The 16,897-nt window shown below is 49.5% G+C and overlaps 1 non-coding gene across 1 annotated transcript; it reads left to right on the top strand.

Annotated features, from left to right (window-relative positions):
• Positions 1 to 11,130: 11,130 nt before the first annotated feature.
• TRNAV-CAC (transfer RNA valine (anticodon CAC)) lies at positions 11,131 to 11,203 on the top strand. The gene has a single exon. It is a non-coding gene; the product is annotated as a tRNA-Val (tRNA).
• Positions 11,204 to 16,897: the final 5,694 nt, after the last annotated feature.

Here is a 16,897-nt window from a genome sequence, read left to right as displayed (position 1 = left end):
CTTGTCCTGCAGGAGAATTGTACACTCTGAAATAGAGACTAAGCTTGACCGTAGAAACTCGACCGGGCAAAGGCACAAAAAGTGGCTGATGTGAAGACTTCCCTGCGCATACAATTTGAAGTTTGCGTACTAGGAACTTTTCCTGCCAAAGCCAATTGCTTTATTGGGACCTCATCTACCAGGTACTTCTGTGAAGAATTTTGACTTCAGTTTAAAAGACTAAGGGCCATATGTAGATGGCTAAATACCGGTCGGTAACGGCCGAAAATCGGTAATGTTCCTGTTACCGACCGGCATTTAGCCCTTTCTAATGTAGGAGGCAGGTTTTAAGGATTCGGTAATTTACCGAATCTGTATTTGAAGAAATCGGTAAAATACCGAATCGGTAAATTACCGAATCCTTAAATCCTATGTAGGGAGCACTCAAGTGAGTGCCTTTTTGGTTTAAGGATTCGTTATTTACCATCAACTACAAGTTGATGGTAAATATCGAATACCTTTTGAAGAGCAATTTTGTGCTTTTTTAAAAGTGCCATGTGGCAGATATACATGCCCTTGGGGCATGTATGTGTGCCACATGTGCACACATGCACGATTCAGGGGTGCAACAGGGTGTCAATGTGACACCCTGCCACCCTTGAATATGCTCCCCCTATTACCGATTCGGTATTTACCGAATCGGTAATAGTGAATGGCTTCCCAATCATTCCTATGGGCCTCCAGGCCTATAGGAGTAAATGGGAAGGGATGCCTTATTACCGATTCGGTAAATACCGAATCGGTAATAACGAATATTTCCGAATCGGTAAAATTTACCGATTTTTTACCTACATTCTATTTACCGATTCTTAAATACCTAATCGGTAAAAATTCGGTATTTAAGAATCGGTAAATAGAAATTACCTACATATGGCCCTAAGTCCTAAGGTAAAATCATTGACCTCAACAAACCTGCTTATTGTATCTGACCTGCACTCCATTGCGGTCAGTCTGAAATCATGCCTATGTTCTTACCCTCAATGAACAGTGATTACTCATTGGCATTCTACTATTTCTTGGTGCTTTTTTTCCTGAAATCTTTATAAAAATATTATCCCTGTTTCCCAATTACTGGATGCTAGTCATTTTTATGTCATTTTATTTCTTACATTATCCTCTATTTTTCTAAATTGGAGTGGAATTTGGGTGTTGTGTCCTTGACGTTTTAACTGTTTTGATATGTGTAAATGCTTTACACATTTTAAATAAGTTAGGCCTGACTGCTCTGTGGCATGGGTAGAAGGGTTAGTGACAATATTGCTTGTGGGGGACTACCAACGACTCCTACCATTAATAACTTTCATACACAATCCATAAGGTATATTGTACTGAGGAGCAGGAACAGCTTAAGGGACTATAAAGTTATGCACTTCTACTTGGACGCCATTGACAAGAATGCTTCCCCACTTAAAATTTCACATTCCATGTGTTTCTGAATTCACATGATAATGAGATGCATGATCTAAATAAGTGTTCTAAAGAACTCTGATATTTTTCAGGTGTTATTTTTCAAGAAAATATTTGTTGAGGAAGATACTATGCACCTGCAAATTTTTTTATTCTGTTTGTGGAATTGGAGAAATTTGGCAACTCAGGGTTACTCTTTTAACATGGAGTTCTGGCCAAATTCCACCAATCGCTGATTCATTTTTCCCATTCAAGCAATGCAATGACAACAGAAACAGAATGAGGCACCAGTAAGCGTGCTGGCGAGGGAGTATTGGCATCCCTTAGTGCAATTACTGGTCAGTAGGAAGCTTTCATGCGCAATTTTCTAAAGCAGTAGCTGGAGGACTCGCAGTCCAGCGACTGTTTCTACAGTAGATTTTCAACTTGAGTGTCAGCAAAATTAATTTGAATGGGCACGCACTCTTGTGCACCGTGTGGTGGCGTTCATGCTGATTTTTCAGCGCAGAAAGCGTTATCGGTGCTAAATCGCACTGCGGGCAGCACAGCATGCATTTTGCTGCCCTTTAGGGAAACTTCACAGAGGTTACATAAAAACTCCACGAGATTCCACAGAGTGAAATTCTGCTAATTCCGCCCACTCGTAGTGATGCACTACAACAGAAATGCACAACACTTGAATTTATCACAACGTAGGCAATGATAAGTATCGTAGCGCTTATATCATACTTCAAGTAAGCCCTTGTTTCTTTTATGGATATGATTTTCATCATTAAGTGTTCATCAAACACCAATTAAGCCCATCTCTCTTAGCAACCAAGCACGGCACCGCATGGCAGAGGAAAAGCTTGCTTGAACTCCTACCACCACGAGAGTGGGTGCAGACAGAGAGTGTGATGATTGACCGCACCCTAAGCAAATGGCTTCCAAAAATACAGTGCATTATATTGTACGTCATAAGAACTCTCCATAAGGTACATGGGCAGGGTTAGCACATGACAGAGGAGTGGGAGAGAGTGCTTGTGGTTGTGTGAAGATTGGAGAGGGCACTCTTTCTGAGTGCACAGAGAGTGGTGCAATTGCACGGTGGAGACATGGAGAGGTTAGATTGCTGCTGTAGACACGCGGCAATAAAAAACATCAAACATCTTCACTTTGATAACACAAGCAACCACAGTTGGCTATTGACAAAGACATTAGTGCCAATATCGGCAACAGTTGTCACAAAACACATAAGTACATAAATAAACCACACGACACTGTATTGTAAGTGGAGAAATATTGCTGCAGGTTTATTAGCATAACCAATATGCAAACATGGTGGGTTATCTTACGGGCGATCCCAGGGCAGGCCAGCCCCTATGCCGCCTGCCCGTCTGATAAGCCTAAAGTCACCATGGCAACGCCGAATGGTGTATACCAAATATTGGGAGGGGCCACCCCTCCCATCCGTGGACCCCCAGTCCACTTGCTTCACACGCCCCCCCCGTGAGGGGTGGGCGGAGCATACATGGCAGCCCCCGGTTGCTCAGACCCACAACCGCCTGTCGGCTAACGGGGCGCCATCATTCTTCCAAGGGACAACGCTAAAACATCCCTGGGTATCCTGGCTTAGCACCCCGCGGTGCTGCTGCATGATGTACCCCTTGGTATGTGCAGACCCTGGATCGCCCTGTAACTCCTCCTGCAACACAAAGTAACACGTTAGAAAACCTAACCCTCCCTTTGTACCTCCGGACGCTGGGTAAGCGGAGGGGCGGGCAAGGCGAACGAGAGGGACAAGAGGGCGAGGAAGGGGCGGAGACAGTATAAATACCCCTGTCCCCTTCCCGCCCCCGCCGGAAGTAGCCATCTGCTGGGGTCTCCCCTGGCGGACCCAGGGACTAGACCTCTCACCCCTGTGCCTTCCTGTGGCACTAAGGCGGCCGCCCTTTTAGGGGTGGGGGCTGCTGCGCAACCCCCCCCCCCCGGGCAGCCTTACATAGTGCCAATTTCGGCAACAGTTGTCACAAAACACATAAGTACATAAATAAACCACACAACACTGTATTGTAAGTGGAGAAATATTGCTGCAGGTTTATTAGCATAACCAATATGCAAACATGGTGGGTTATCTTACGGGCGATCCCAGGGCAGGCCAGCCCCTATGCCGCCTGCCCGTCTGATAAGCCTAAAGTCACCATGGCAACGCCGAATGGTGTATACCAAATATTGGGAGGGGCCACCCCTCCCATCCGTGGACCCCCAGTCCACTTGCTTCACACGCCCCCCCCGTGAGGGGTGGGCGGAGCACACATGGCAGCCCCCGGTTGCTCAGACCCACAACCGCCTGTCGGCTAACGGGGCGCCGTCGTTCTTCCAGGGGACAACGCTAAAACATCCCTGGGTATCCTGGCTTAGCACCACGCGGTGCTGCTGCATGATGTACCCCTTGGTATGTGCAGACCCTGGATCGCCCTGTAACTCCTCCACAGCCCTGGGAGTGGCCACCGTCACTACCAGGGCCCCCCACCAAGGTAGACCAAGCAGGTGATTACCATGGAGGGCCTACATAACGAGGTTGCCCGGGGCCTTACAAAAAGAGATCTACCGAAACAGAACCCATGCGATTGAAACTGTAACCAGGAGAGTACGTTTCACAAACGTAACCATAAGGCCACAGTGACTCTTAGAGAATGCCCACAACAACACAACACAGCCAGCCCTCACGCGCACGGCCCCCCCCAGCCCGAGGTACACCGACCACAGGGCCCCGTCTCATGGAACTGCCCAGGGACGAGGCGGGGCGAGAGTAAGGTAACCGGCAGAACTCACCACGAAAGATGGAGGGGGATGAGCGCGCACAAGACTAATCCTACGACGGCGAACTGCTACCCAAGGCGAACGAGAGGGACAAGAGGGCGAGGAAGGGGCGGAGACAGTATAAATACCCCTGTCCCCTTCCCGCCCCCGCCGGAAGTAGCCATCTGCTGGGGTCTCCCCTGGCGGACCCAGGGACTAGACCTCTCACCCCTGTGCCTTCCTGTGGCACTAAGGCGGCCGCCCTTTTAGGGGTGGGGGCTGCTGCGCAACCCCCCCCCCCCCCGGGCAGCCTTACATAGTGCCAATTTCGGCAACAGTTGTCACAAAACACATAAGTACATAAATAAACCACACAACACTGTATTGTAAGTGGAGAAATATTACAGCCTTACAAAACCTTCATCAGTGAACAGGAACTGCACTCCTCTACCTATAGGGTACTCGCCCTGAGCACTAGCTGCTCCCTTTCACCTTCACCTCTGGCCACAACACTCTGCATTGTCTCAATGCTTCCTGAGTACTACCCCTGTCACCAGCTGAACATGCCCTCTTGGTGGCACTGCCCCTGTCTCCAGCTGAACACGCCCTCTTGGTGTCACTGTCCCTGTCTCCATCCGAACACGCCCTTGAGTAAGACCTTTGACCCTGGTCTCAGGCCTACGCTCTCCCCACAGCTCTGCTTAGCCTGCTTCGCCGCTGGTCCCATCAGCCCCCTCCAGGGAGGCGTTCAAGATCGCTGCCACCTCCATGTGTGCTCTGCCTGACTTCGCCCGTCACCGCTGGTACTGCCTGTGTGTTTTAACTGTATTCTGTGCTTTTGTGTTAAGGCATTGTTTGTACTTCTGTGTCCTTTTATATAGCATTTCATTTTAGTTCCTCTGTTTTCTACTGTTGGCCCTTTTTCCCGGTACCTGTCTCTCCCCGCTCCCTTCCCGCCGCTGCTTCCCCTGGGGTCCCACCCCACTGCTCAAGCCCGCTACCCGCCTCCCAGCTGCCATCCCTCCCCCTCCCCTACTTAATGGCGGCCGCTGCCGGGGAGCACTAATAAGACCTTTGGCCCTGGTCTCAGTCCTACGCTCTCCCCACAGCTCTGCTTAGCCTGCCTCGCCACTGGTCCCTCCAGCCCCCTCCAGGGAGGTGTTCGAGATAGCTGCCACCTCCATGCGTGCTCCGCCTGACTCCACCCATCACCGCAGGTACTGCCTGTATGGTTTAACTGTAATCTGTGCTTTTGTGCTAAGCTCTTGTTGGTACTTCTGTGTCATTTTATATTGCATATCATTTTAGGTCCTCTGTTTTCTACTGTTAGCCCTTTTTCCCGGTACCTGTCTCTCCCCGCTCCCTTCCCGCCTCTGCTTCCCCTGCGGCCCCGTCCCCCCTGCTCAAGCCCGCTACCCGCCTCCCAGCTACCGTCCCTTCCCCCTCCCCTACTTAATGGCGGCCGCTGCGTGGTCACGCAGCAGAAGCGCGCAGCGGGTGCTCCGAAGGCGCGCCTAAGGCAAGCCCATCTGCACCCGTCCGTGACCCAACCGCGACCAGTGTCAGGAACCCTGGTCCTACCGCCATCCACCACTACTACTCCGCAGCACTCCGGGCACTCAACCCCGGGACTTACCAAAAATTCCAACTGGCCTCACCGAACACGACCCACGGCCAGTTCTCCTGCCTGCCCTGCAGTCAGACCTTCACCACCACCTCAAGCCTCCACAGAAGTGACACCAGCACCGACCACACCCTTAACTGCATCCTCCTCAACGTTCGCTCCGCACACAAACATGCCACGGAAATCTGGAACCTACTCGACTTCCTCACGCCCGACATCGCCTTCTTTAAGGAAACATGGACAAGCGCCTCCTCCGCCCCCGACATCTGCACCGCCATCCTGGACGGATACAAAGTCCAAAGGAAGGACCGCCCCAACCACCCGGGAGAGGGCCTCGCCATCACCCACAAGAGCACCCCCTGCATCACCACCACCTGCGAAACCTTCCTCTCCGCAGAACACATGCACTTCCAGATCCAGACCAGCCCCAACACCAAACTCCAAGGTACTATCATCTACAGGCCGCCCGGCCCCCAGACTCCCTTCGCCACCACCATCACCAACTTCATCGCACCCCATGCCATCGCATCACTGAACTACATACTCCTGGGGAACCTCAACTTCCACCTCAACAACCCCAGCCACCACAACTCCACCACCCTCTGCGACAACCTCGCCAACATCGGACTCAACCAACTCGTTACTACACCAACACACAGAGCAGGACACACCCTTGACCCCATCTTTGATGCAGGTAACAGCGTCCACTTAAGCCACACAATGCAACCACCATGGACCGACAACCACTGTGTACACTTCCCTGTCGACAGACCCAAGGCATCAAAACCAGGCCCCCGCCCTCCACGAAGGAACTGGGGCAAGGTTACCGACGAACAACTGAACACCACCCTCACCCGAGACAACCACCCCAGGGCATCCAACGCAAACATCGCAGCCATTAGACCTCAACACCTGGATCTCCAACTGCGCTGACTAGCATGCCCCGCTACGCAACCCCGGCAAACAGCACCCCAGGAAAGCTGCCTGGTTCACCACCGATCTCCAAGAAGCCAGGCGTAACTACAGACGACTCGAGAAGAACTGGAGGAACTCCAAGACAACAGACAACTACGCCACCTACAAGGACGCCATGACCGACTACCATGACCAAATCAGAACTACCAAAAGGAACATCATACACAACAAAATCCTCGCCAACTCCACCGACTCCAAGGGATTTTTCAGGGTCATCCAGGAATTCACCAACCCACGCAGTGAAGCCACAGACATCACCCCATCCCAAGACCTCTGTGACAAGCTGGGAACCTACTTCCACCTCAAGATCAGAACACTCTACGATAACTTCATCAACCATCCGCAAGACGCCACAGCCGAACTCCCCCCCGCACGAAACTCCTGCCAGCCCACCATCCCCAACTGGACACCGATCACGACCGAAGACACCGCCTCGACCATGAAAAGCATCCACTCGGGGGCCCCCACCGACCCCTCCCCCCTGCACATCTACCACAAAGCCACAGACGCCATTGCACCTGAACTGCAACACACCATCAACACCACCTTCACAACAGGCACCTTCCCAGACGACTGGAAGCATGCAGAAGTAAGACCTCTGCTCAGGAAGCCCATGGCCGACCCCACTGACCTCAAGAACTACCAGCCCATCTCGCTCCTTCCCTTCGCGGCCAAAGTAGTAGAGAAAACAGTCAACAGGGAACTGACGCGATTCATCGAAGAGAACGATGTCCTTGACCCAGCCCAGTCCGGATTCCGAAGCAGCCATAGCAAAGACCACCCTACTAGCCGCCACAGACAATGTCTGCTCCCTCGTGGACCAAGGCTACCACACATCCCTCATTCTCCTTGAGCTGTCCGCAGCCTTCAACACCGTCTCTCACCGCACACTAATGTCCAGACTACACAACGCATGCATACAAGGAACAGCCCTGGACTGGATCCGATCGTTCCTCACCGGAAGAAGCCAAAGGATCAGACTACCACCCTTCCTCTCAGCCCCCACGGATATTACCTGCAGAGTACCACAAGGGTCATCTCTGAGCCCAACCCTCTTCAACATCTACATGGCCCCCCTCGCAGCCATCGTCCGGCAACACGGCATCAACATCATATCCTACACAGACGACACCCAGCTCATCCTCTCCCTCACCAGAGACCTCTCCACCGCAAAACTCAACTTCCAGAATGGAATGCAAGATGTGGCAGTCTGAATTACCAACTGCTGTCTAAAACTCAACGCAGAGAAGACAGAAGTCCTCATCCTTGGAACCACTCCTTCAGCATGGGACAACACCTGGTGGCCCACTACACTCGGAAGCCCACCGACCCCCTCGGACCACGCCAAAAACCTTGGCATTATACTCGACTCTACCCTCGCCATTAACAGACAGGTCAACTCTGTCACCTTCAGCTGCTTCAACATCCTTCGTACCCATCACAAGAACATCAAATGTATCCCACCGGAGTCCAGGAAGACAGTCACCCACGCACTCAACCCCAGCAGACTGGACTGCGGAAACGCTATCTACGCCGGTATAAGCAAGTCCCTACTCTACAAACTCAAAAGGTACAGAACACCGCAGCCAGACTCGTCCTAGGCATTCCCCGGCACAAACACATCAGCCAACACCTGCAGAGACTCCACTAGCTCCCTGTGGACAAGACAATAACCTTCAAAATCCTCACCCAGGCCTATAAATGCCTACACAACACCAGACCCAAATACTTCAACGACATAATACATTTCCACGTACCCAAAAGAAACCTCTGATCTTCGAACCTCGCACTGGCTGAAACCCCGTGCATCCACAGAGCCAGAGCAGATGGGAGAGCATTCTCCCACATCGCAGCCAAAGCCTGGAACGAGCTACCAGTAGACATCAGACACGCCCCTCCTTGAACACCTTCAGGAAGACTCTCAAGACCTGGCTCTTCTGCTGAACGAATCTGCCAACCCCTCTCTCCCCCAGCACCTTGAGACCCTCAAGGGTGAGTAGTGCGCTTGCAATTCCCTAATTGATTGACTGATTGATTGATTGGTGGCACTAACCCTGTCCACAGCTGAACATGCCCTCTTGGTGGCACTAACCCTGTCCACAGCTGAACATGCCCTCTTGGTGGCACTACCCTTGTCTCCAGTTGAACATGCCCTCTTGGTGGCACTGCTCCTGTCTCCAGCTAAACACGCCCTCTTGGTGGCACTTCCCCTGCATCCAGCTGAACATGCCCTCTTGGTGGCACTGCCCCTGCATCCAGCTGAACATGCCCTCTTGGTGGCACTGCCCCTGTCTACAGCTGAACACGTCCTCTTGGTGGCACTACCCCTGTCTCCAGCTGGACATGCCCTCTTGGTGGCACTGCCCCTGTCTCCAGTTGAACATGCCCTCTTGGTGTCACTGCCCTTGTCTCCAGCGGCACTGCCTCTGTCTCCAGCTGAACACGCCCTCTTGGTGGCACTGCCCCTGTCTCCAGTTGAACATGCCATCTTGGTGGCACTGCCCCTGTCTCCAGTTGAACATGCGCTCTTGGTGTCACTGCCCTTGTCTCCAGTGGCACTGCCTCTGTCTCCAGCTGAACACGCTCTCTTGGTGGCACTGCCCCTGTCTCCAAGTGAACATGCCATCTTGGTGGCACTGCCCCTGTCTCCAGGTGAACATGCCCTCTTGCTAGCACTGCCCCTGTCTCCAGCTGAACACCCCCTCTTGGTGGCACTGCAGAGAAGCTCTGTGTCTGCAAAGAAAGCCACACAGCTTCCCTCGTGTGTTTATCAAGGAGGGCAGATGTCTCTGTCTGTGGCTGTGACTGTGGCTCTCAGCCGCATGCTCTGTGAGTGTGTTAGACTTCTGTTAGCATGGGACTCTCTTGCACGGTTTAACTCTGTCTCATAAGGTCGTAGACTCTGTTCTAAAGGGACAAGTACAACCCTGACAAGAGTGCCAGGGCCATGCCAGTCTACCTGCTGCAGTCCAGAGTTTGCTTTTCTCTTCTGGGCGCTTTAGTCTGGTTTAGTTCTTTAGAGAGCTGGGACTTCAAGCCTCTGAATTCAGAAGAAAAAACCTGGACTGGAGCAGCTCATGCCGCATGGACCTGGACACTCGCAGCCATGTTCACATAATTGTTGCCTTGAGTTATTTACCTTCTTGAGCTGATAATACTGTTCCAATGACTCTTCAGGTAACCCATGGCTCCATGTGACTGATCCAAACCACTTTTTGTATATGTCCATCTGTATTTATGACAAAAGCTTTTGCCAATGATTCTTAGCTAAATATCCATAAGTGTTCAATCATTCACTCTTACACTCACTAATTCATCAGTCTACCCATTCACCCAACCACCGATGCATCGTCCCATGCATCAATGCACCCATACAACAAAACAAAGAACAGGGGGTGGCACGGATTGCTGGTGGGGGGACGGGGACGAGGGGTAAATAAAAAATCAAATCATACTTCCCTCCTCGCTGCATCCACCCTCACCGTGTCCTCCTCATCGGGTCTGGAACACAGATCAGAAAGCACCCAGGCTGAAGCTCCCCTGAGCCAAATCACAACGCTGCAATGCATCATTGTGATTGGTCTGAGCACCGTGGATCGCCGCTCCGCCGGGAACAGGGAGCCCGCGCATATTCTCCAACCAGGCTGTAATGCACCCTGCGTGGAGAACATGCTAGATCATGCCGGCCAAACATTCATGCGCCCTTAGGGTGTGAGAAACACTTCTCCCCTCCCAGGCTCTGTCAGCGGAGCAACCCGCCCCGCCTGGTAAAGCTGCCACACCCGCAACAGGAAAAAATAAAATGATAAGAACTTTCAGTTATTGGCATCACATTTTTCCAAACACTGAACTGCTGAAAAGCAGAGAGGCGACGCTCGAGCCGCCACTAAGAAGCACATACTATTGTGCGCCAATGCTTGTTTTTACTCTTTGTGTTCATTGCTTCAGAGCCAAAGATCTCAAAGACAGGGTACCTCCTGGCAGACTGCCACTGATGCCTGCAGGCATTACACAGCCCACCCCGATGCCCCCACTTACAGCTCTCTCACAAACACACATATACATGTAACATATATGCGTGGGTTCCAGGGCGTACACTCTTTACAATGTCAGCACTTAGAGGCTCATGTCAACTTTCAACCGCCGTGGGGATTAAAATCCCAACAGAAACACTGCCCATAAATGTATCTTTAGAAGCAATCTAGGTTGTCGGACTCGTTTCACATGGGCTTGGACGCTGCACAATCACCAGAGTTTGTAAGTATTTTGAAAGGAACAAGTGCACATATGTGCACACCACGTGAGTTTCCGTAGTGTAGTGGTTATCACGTTCGCCTCACACGCGAAAGGTCCCCGGTTCGAAACCGGGCGGAAACACTTTTTAATTTGTTATTGTGATAATCGAGATATATTTTATTAATTAATTATTAATACTATTTTTATTACTATGGCTAGAGTTTGAATCTAAGGAATCAATCAATACAAAGTCCGCCGAGCTCAGAGTTCATCTAATGTCAGTGACGTCGTGTGTCTAGCAGTGACCACAAGACACTACTTTTGAGGTCAGTATCTTACCTAAAGTCGGTTACAAAATGTTACATTTGTTTATGTTTACTGACTTCACATTTCAAAAGTGATGGTGATAAAATTAAAAATAGTTAATAAATATTCCCGGGAATACGCTTTGAAAGAAAAACATGGTCAGAAAATCACATAAATGCAGTAGCCCCGTTGTCCTGCCCCTGGGCCGCTGCACTATTCTCACAGGGAGTGAATTTTGGAAAAATGTAACGAAAGGCCGTGATATTTCGGAACGAGAAAGAACATGCCAATAATATGCGTATAAAAAGAGGCAAGGGGGTGAAAAACGGAGTCCTCACATAATATTTAATGTCATTTAGGTACGTACCAAGTTTCAGCAAACAAACAAATATATCGAACATAAATCATTAAAAACTCAGTAAGAAATGTTGTTTATTAGGCCCAACACTTTTTTGAGGTTTCAAACTTGCACATGAGAAATGTGAGTTTATTTAGAGTAAAAGCATCTGGTCCCATCGAGATTTCAGATCGGATGAAAGTCCACAGTGCTGGCTGTTACACCATGTAACCTTAGATCCGGGGAAAGAAAGGCTTTGCTTTCACAAAACATTTACTATAAATGCACTACTTTCACCAGCTTGGCCTATAACTTCGATCTTGTCTCAATACTGTGAAGCCAACATTGTTGGTGGTTATAGCTTCACATCAGCTACCCGAATAACCTAACCTGATGATGAAGAAAGGTGAGCGACTATACTTACCTTACCTACCTGTATACCTAGCCTCCTGAAATCAGAGATGGCCTGGCAACACTTTTATGAGCCTGATGAAAGCCGCTTGACCCACATGGGCAACGCAGGCTGAAACATGTCGACCGACCTTTCACCAGCTACTTTGGACAAATAAAGAATCCAAACGAGCACCGATCACCACTTTTTTAAACTATATCCTTTTCCTGTAACATTAAAGACAACCAACACAGGAGAAGAGATATTTTAAATTATCTCACCAGTTTGCACCTTCCCTACTCACGACTGTGGTACACTAGACAGTCTTCCCCCCAGGTGGAGGGTAATGGAACACCTGGAGAACGGGACACTCAGGTGCTAAGACCCAATGATGGAACTTCTTGAGTGCCTAGACGAAGAGTATTTCCATAATTAATCAGAGAATTTACTACCACCTTTACTACCACCCCTATTATAGCGTTTTACTCCCCAGCTGTTAAGCCTGGAGCAGTCCCACCTATGTAGATACATCATCTCGTTCACTATTTGCCTAAATTTCCACAATCGCCCCCTTCTGTGCCCCAGACCCCCCTCAGATCATGCCCCTGACCCATTTGGCATCCTTATGCTCACCGAATGAGCCCAGCTGTCTAAGATTCCCCCATGTTCTTTCAATGCCCCTAGATACTCACTCCTTCCTCGCCCCTGGTAACCTGCCCACACCCTACCCACCAGCAGCTGCTCTCTCTAGTTGCCCTCAGATGTTCATTCTCCCTGAGCCCCCCCCCCCCATGACTCCCCTCACCATATATGCTTATTACAAGGGCCCCAGGGCATTGCACCCAGCCACATATCACTCTTTCAGGCCCTCTCGCTCTCTGTGCTACTTGTGCCTACTGCCAGCAATTGCCCCTTCGCCAACACGCTGAAGATGCCCTTTCCTTTGCACCAGGAGGTTACCCGAGGAAGGAGTTTCCTCCACATGCTGGCACTGGCGATGGCCCTGAGTCTACACTGGGGTGAGCATTCATGCCAGAATACAAATAAAAACACACTACATCAGAGACTCGCACCAGGAGACAGGGCACTTGGTATGTCTGCTTTAAGTTACTCCACGTGCTCTTCCGCTCTGTGTTACAATGCCACTATCGCGACTTGCGACAGTGAGATGTCGCCGACACATGACACTTAGGTAAGAAGACACCCAGACGCCTCCTGCTCACCCTCGAGGCAGAGAACTCCGTGCCCAAGGTACCACCCGCAACAGTAGGCACAACCAGTGACAATGACTGGGGGCAAAGTTACCCTCATTTCACTTCCCGCATATTTATTTTATTGCATTATTTAAAATAAACCTATACCGATTCTTCAATTTTTTTAGAAACTCTTTGATCTAATGCTGTCCCTTTACCACATTCTAATATTGTTAAATGTGTGTGTGTGTGTCTGTGCTCAATCACGAGCTTCCATCGAGCTGCACCAGTCACATGCAAAGTTAATTCGAGAAAGGGGCTGGCCCTGCTGAGGCAGTGACCCTTGAACCCAGGCTGGGTGTTATCGGTCTGTGGCAGCCCCCCTAAAACCACAGAAACATCCCTCCGGTGCAACCACAGGATGCTGTCACCAACACCTAATGGACCCTCCCGACTCCTCAGCTATTGAAAAATGCCATCAAATATCACAACCATCAATCCCCACCCGGAAGCCCCCAAACACTACCAGAGAAAAGAGTCCCAGCTTCGAAGAGAAGCAGCTATAAGGCAGATTTACTCTGTCACAAAAGACATATTCTCTTAGCCAGACACTCTCTGCTGCTTCTTCTCGACCTCAAGCAAAAAAACTGATAACAAAACCAAGAACGTGACCTACACCTAAACACATGCAATGACGTGAAGGTCATGACCCAGTACCCCGACATCAGCCTTCACCTCTACACTGCACTCTATGACACTTTTAAGGCATAACAACTCCCATCACTTCCGGAGACAACACCACACTCACTACTGACAAAGAAACCGCCAGCTGACCGCATCCAGGCCCTTTACCCCATCCCACCCAGACCATCCCACACCACCAACCCACCCCACCCCACCATCCCACCAACCCACCACCAGACTAGTCCACTCATACCTCAGGGTCTAGAACCAGACACTTCAGGACGAGTCTAAACCCCATTAGTCTGGGTCACAACCTAAAGCTACCCCCCCCCCTCCTGCCCCCTCCCCCCACCCTAACAGAGAACAGGCTGTCGTTGCTGACCTAACGTATAGTTCCTCCCGCAGCATTAACTACTCGAGGCGCATAGGCAGGCCTACTGTCAGAGATCCCCCTCCCCACAGCCCCACCCTCCCCGGTGGCCATCAGGAACCCGCCATAAATAGCCCTCCTCCTTGTGGTCTCATGCCACACCCCAAAAACACACACGGGTCTGTCAGTCAAACTCTTTATTGGGTCAGAATACGACCACAAAAGCGCTGAAAGGCATCATTATCACTTAAAGAAAACACAATTTCCGTCCAGCATGAAAATTAGTTGCCGTTGTAACAAAAAACAGTTAAAACATTACAGTTTAAGAACGCAGAAAGATGCTCCGGTAAAGAAAGGGAGATAAAACTTGCCAATAAGCCATCTCATTGAGACCACGAGGAAAAAGCATTCAATATGAGAACATTAAACCGGCACTGTTAAAAAACTAAAATATTTCATTACAGACAAGCAGTTTTTAGCAGTTGATTAAAAGGTATAAATATTAAAATATGTGCATTACAGCCAGGCAAGAGTCAATTAATAATCATGCTCGCGAGGCAAATTCCCTTATCAGTTTTAAGGCACAGGAGATTAAATGTATAACCAAGAAACATATTGAGGGAGAATCTCGGCGTTTTAAAAAGTGCGACCCTTCTTGGGGTCTGTTAAAATTGATCTGAGGTAAAATAGGGCATAAAAAACGAGATCTTAAAGTGCAGTACAGTTTGCAAACATGCATAAAGTGCTTCGTAGATTGGGTAGAGGCCGCATCACATGAGAAGCACGGAAGTGAGGCAAAGCAAGGACCTGTCTGGGGAAAGGCAAGTAAAACGTGAAATGCGCTTACTCTTGAACGAGTAAGATACAATCTTCCCCCGGGGCTCTCTATCCAAGATGGGTGCAGCGCCATATCTGGGGAGGTTGAAATGGACACATAATGGGGAATAGAAACCATATCAAGAGACTGTAATATTCTTACTTTCTCCCTGTGTGCCGGAACCTTTGTTTTGCCAACTCCTTAGCACAGGGGTCAATACTGCCTGACGTATTGAAAAGGTGACTCAAACCCAGATCTCGAAGGGTCTTAACATATGCCAGCCAGGAAATAGCTGATCTATGACTTAGGTTAAGGCAGACCCCTAAAACCTTGCGGGAGACACTGGTCTCAGGAGTACCCCAGACTCGTATCCATAATAGGGGGGGAGCCAGATTTACATCATCCTACAGATACGCTAAACCCATGTCATGCTGTGAGATAAAACTTGACGGGGTTTTGGGGCTTGCCAAGAGTCTGTACAAGAATGTATTTGTGGCTGCCTGCAAAGTACCCACTCCTGCATATCCCCATGCCCCTGCCCCATATGTGCCAGTAGAGAGACATTTGCTCCTGTATAACATGGGCATCTCTTTAAGTAGCTTATGGCTTCACTTTTTCGCAAAACTTAAAATGGATTCATAAGAAGCCGCCATCCTCTGGAAGATTAACATGTCCCAAGTCAATTTGGCAGGGAACACATTGCCCAAATAGTTAAAACTAGATATCTTGGTGATCGGGGTCTGCCCAATAAATACAATTTTAGAGCGGGTGTTTTTTATTCTGCAGGTTAAAAAAAACACATTTGTTATGTCCTTGACGTATTTCCTAAGATCAGAGGCAGGTTAAGTGCTTGTTCGACAGTGCCGATGCCGGGTCGAACCCAAACCGGACTTCAGAAAGGAGAGAACATGTCATTAAACGTGTCATGACTGTTGTTAATGTGAGGTCACAAGCAGAGCATGCTGGGAGCGGATTCACACTATACAAATGTCGCAGTGTTAGAGAATTTAAGAATATATGATTATATTCCGACAGCACTGTCCCAGAATGCAATGCATTTGTCTTCTTTTATAGGTTTATATATTTCTTGATAAACCTACTCTATGGTGTCAACAATATACTTTAAAGGAACAGAATATATCAGAGTGTTTTTTTGGTTTCCCTACAATACGCTTAACATTTAAAATGTGATTTATAATGACACACGTTGTTGCATAAAACACATTTTAAATATTAGCACGCAATACCCCAACAAAAACCCACAACTCGTGTAAGCAATGAATACTAAACAGATCCCACTCAGGTGCTCTGCACCCCTCTAACGAGTATTAATAACAATCAATGGATCAAGTAATATAAAAATACACAGCGAGTCGCGCGTGCACTATGGTCCTTTATTGCCACATGTGGTCGGTGTTCTTGAAATAGTGAGATGGACTGGATTTGCCAATGATATTGATTTGTGGCCAGACTCCGATAACCCTGTCCCTCCATGTTCTGCTGTTTGTCTGCTTCACGCGCCTCTTCTGTGCGCGCGCTGTCACTCTTTGTGCCTCAGAACCTGTGGGGATTTAAACATCACCCAAACACGGCATCCAGTGTCCCCCGTGTTATCTTTCTTGCTCTCCCCGCTCCTGCAGCTCTTCAGAGCGGGGGATTATCTATAAATAAAAGGTTGTCTCACTGCCTGTCCATCCATCTACATCAGATACACAGCCGTGGAGTGGCAATCAGGAA

This window comes from Triturus cristatus, chromosome 4_1, assembly GCF_964204655.1.
Source record: "Triturus cristatus chromosome 4_1, aTriCri1.1, whole genome shotgun sequence".
In the NCBI taxonomy this organism is placed as follows: domain Eukaryota; kingdom Metazoa; phylum Chordata; class Amphibia; order Caudata; family Salamandridae; genus Triturus; species Triturus cristatus.
Note: the sequence above shows the minus strand (reverse complement) of the source record. Positions and strands in the feature narration are given on the sequence as shown.